Source organism: Macadamia integrifolia, chromosome 9 (assembly GCF_013358625.1).
Source record: "Macadamia integrifolia cultivar HAES 741 chromosome 9, SCU_Mint_v3, whole genome shotgun sequence".
Classification (NCBI taxonomy): Eukaryota; Viridiplantae; Streptophyta; class Magnoliopsida; order Proteales; family Proteaceae; genus Macadamia; species Macadamia integrifolia.
Window position 1 is genome coordinate 8705183 of NC_056565.1, and position 4391 is coordinate 8709573.

Genomic DNA, 4391 nt, shown 5'->3' on the forward strand with positions numbered 1-4391 from the left:
AGTAGGCTTTATTACTTCTTATGAGAGGGAGGTTGAACACATAATTTTCGATCGTGTCATTCGACCAAAAAGATTCCTCCCTTGTAGGGAGTATTTAGTCAAGTGGAAGGGATAGTCAATGTAAACAGAGTTCAGATAAGATGGAGGAAGGAGAGAGAAGCTCTGGAGTGGATGTTCATCACTTAGGGGCAGTCCAAGACCCTGACAGAGATCCTCAGAACACTCGTGGCCGGAAATCTCTAATTTCAGATTTTCTGAGGCCTGTATTGGAGAATATGGTGGTGGAACCAGAGATTACTGAGGGTAGGTGTCACACCCCGTTCACCCTGAACCAGAGCGGTGACCGAGTTAACACCGGTTAACCCAAACCTGCCAGGATCATCAGATACTGTATTCCACCACAGCATACACACACTAACATCAATTCATCAGATCAGCGGAAGACTAAGTTTTACCTGTAAATAAATCCCATATACTTGATACCCGAACTGTGATACAATAATTATATACATTTGGGCCCGAAGGCATGATATATACACAAAAAGAATAAATTCCAAATATCAAGTATATACAGGAAAACATCAAAATCATCAGAGTACACAGCTCGGCTCGGTATCAAGGCTGGAGCTCAGCTCGGCATCAAGGGTTGTGCCCAGCTCGGCATCACATAGAAGAGCTCAGCTCGGCCTCGGTAGTGGAGCTCAGCACGGCCTCCAAGGTGGAGCTCAGCTCAGCCTCAGAACTGCTGTCCCGCAGCACAGCTCTCACACGCGCAGTCTACGCCGTGCCCAAACTCCTCAGGGGTCCACCAGTCCTCTTCAGGAAACTCGACTGTGGGACCCACCCCTTGCTCCTCAGATGAATGACCTGCAAAATCATCTAAAAAGGGGTGTACACGTGGGATGAGCTCACTAGCTCAGTAAGTAGAGAGGTGGACCATACACAACAGTCCACACATCACAACACATCATATGCACTACATGCCATGCAATTCATTTTAAATCACATACACCTAATCAACATTACTAAGTCTTTGGATTTAGTGCTACTACAACCACAGTGCGCGTATACTCCGGGTACGAGCCGCGAACTCCCTCCCGCGATACGCCCATAGGGCTGTTGGAGAAGGCCCACCGTGAGTACTCGGAAAAATAAAGACAATGCCGTCCACCGGCTCTCAACAGAAATGTAAATGACTGAAATAAAAGTGCTGACTCCAGCAATTTAAAAGCAGTACGATTGGCCCTCTTGAATGTACCACCGGGGTTGCCGACTGTCCTACATGACTCACCGGGCGTAATGCCTAACCGCCACAGTGTCCGACAACCGCGACCCCTGCTTCCCCCCAAATGGCAACCCAACACCTTAACCCCTGTTGGGAAGGGTCGTAGCACGGGATGGTGAGAATCCTAATACCGCATGCTCCTATATGACAATAGTACGACTGCACAGTGCCTCCGTGTCCCATTCCACGGGCCACCAATGCATTCGTTTCCAAGCCGACTACGGCATCTAGTCTATCAATGCATTATGCACCATGATGTCCACATTCAACATATAAACATCTAATTCAATTGGCATTTGAAAAGTAAACATAGCATATATGCACATCAATGTGTGGAATGACTAATCTATATAGCATATTCATGATGACATGACTAGATTAGATATAATTAAATGAATGCCAAACAAATGCCTTGAAACAAGGCCGAACGTCCTCTCCCCACTTACCTGTAGCGTGCAAGGATTCCCGTTTGGTACGGGTGAGAACCGGAGCGAATCGGGTAGGATTTGGTGAACTTAACATAATTGAGCGGGGTTAGTACTTCACTATTTTAGAATCAAAATTAATGAAATCCGATGATAAAATCATGTTTAGAACGTCAAAAGAAGGTCACACGTCCGATTTGGGTTCAATCGGACATAAGGATCACCTTCGGGGCCACACGGGTGGGCCAGACAGGTGGGTTGTCTACCCACCGGTCTTACCCACCGGTTGGGACCGGCGGGTAGGGGCCCGCCGGTAGTATCCGCCGGTGGTGCCCACCGGTTGGGCCAGGGACCCCCTTGCTAGTACCGGTGGGTAGGGGCCCGCCGGTTGTACCCGCCGGTGGTACCCGCCAGTTGGGCCCGAAGGCCCCCTGCCTTCTCAAGTGGGTACCCACAGGCGGGTAGGAGCCCACCAGTTGTACCCGCCGGTCTTGGCGGAAAAGACACTGTTTTTTTCCCATTTTCTCCATTCTTTGGGGAATCAAATGGGGCCTTTCCCCACCCATTCCTCACATCTTCAAGGTCCTATAGGATGGTTCTAACCTAGATCTAGGTTAGATTCAAGTGAGGGAAAATCATCTTACCTTCTTTGCTCAAGAACGACTTCAAACCCTCCAACCACTTCAAACCCACAATGTTCCTTCCACCTTGTCAATATCTCTTAAAATCCTTCAAGATCAACACATAAATCATCTATTAAACCTTAGATTCATCATTTCAAAGGGGTTTTACAAGATCTCAAGAAACCATACTCGAATCAAGGGTTTAAAGCTTGGGTATGGTGAATTTTCACAAAACCCAACTTTTCTTACCTCCAACTGTAGATCTAGAGTTGAAGATCACTCTCCCGGCACCGGAATGGAAAGACCGAGCTTCGGCGCCGCTGAAATCCCCCTTTTCTTCCTCTTCCTTCTATTCCTTTCTTCTTCCCTTTCTTTTCTCTCTCCTCTTTACTTTTCTCACCAACGTATGGGGGTAATAAATGAAAATAAGAGAAAATCATAAAGCTTTATATATATAATTCCTAATAAGTGAACAGTGCACTTGGATGGGTCACTCAGGTGGGTGCACCCACCTGTCCTACCCACCTGAAAGCCAAGACTTGGGATGTTGACTGGGTTCGGACCTCGGCGCGAACCCCACCCCAAACATACGATGTAGCATACGTATATACCTTAAAATACGGATATAATACCTGTTTTATCCGTACATAGCCTTATGGTAGGTGCACGTACACGGTTTGGGCACTCCCGTCTCTTCTGGCACTGGCTCGGACTTGTCGGGCCAGCCGGTGTTTAAGGTCACCCGTGCCATCATAGCCCATAAGGAACCTGCTCTAATTTCCTCTGGCTCGGTTCCTGCATGGTTAAACCGGTTCAACCGCGAAATCAGACCGGGTTTAAGAAGCGGGGTATTACAGTTTCTTAGTCATCTTGCCTTGCAGGTATGACTCACAGGTTGGATATGGCTCAACCCTTAGACTTTCTAAGGGTCCATCCTAAACTAACCTATTGATTGAGGTCTAAATTGATATGACCTAATCTCAAGTGCCACAGGTATGTTGGACTCATCGAAGCTGGTTTTCATTTCAAATCAGTATTTGTAACAATATTCATTTTAACAGGGCTATCCAAAAAATATAGACCATTTCATAAATGACCAGATGCCACAAAAGAATTATTAAAATGAATAATTAACTTAGAATTAAAGAAAAAAAGATATCCATCCAAAACTAATTTTGAAACGGAAATTATCTTCCTCTTAAAAGAGGGTAAATAATAACATTCCTTTAATACTAAAACATTGGAATTAAAAACTAATTTATAAGTTCCAACAGTTTTTGTCTTAACTTCAGCTCCAGTGCCCATAAGTAAATGCACCTCTTCTCTTTCTGGTTTCCTCATCTCTTCAAACCCCTGTACTATATTACAAACATGAATAGTAGAACCACTATCTACCAGCCAAGAATTGATGGGTTCAACAAACATAACAGACTCATAAAGGACATTGACATCATATGTACCTTCCTTTGGAGCCTCCTTGTCTTCCTCTGACTTTTTCATCTTAATGGATGCTAGGTAACCATGACAGTTCCTCTTCCAGTGATCAGGTTTTCCACAATGTGGTAATTTCCTTTTTCAGATTTCTTGGTCACCTTGCTCTCAGGGTTAGGCTTCAGGGAAGTATTCCCTTTATTGCCCTTTTTCTTGTTCCACTTCTTCTTGGAAACAAACTTCTTCTCTATGGTATTCACCTCTAATTTTTCCTTTTTAAGTGACCTGTCTATCTCTACCAAAGCTTGGGTGAGTTCAATCAATTGCAACTCCTTCCCACTGAACTTGTATGTCATGTGGAAGGAATTGAAAGAAGCTGGCAGAGAACGTAAGACTAAACTAGTCTTGTATACCAGAGGGAATTTCACATTCATGGCCTTTTCAAGTTTTTCCAATAAATTTATCATCTTCATGACATGGTCCATGAGAGAGGTCCCCAAGGCAAGCTTGGTATCATGGAGTTCATCCATAGTGTCAAATATAGTATGGACATATTTCTTGTTGAACAATTTAGCAAATTTGTCCATTTTGGCACCAGCATGCCTCATATCCTTGGTCGAATCACGT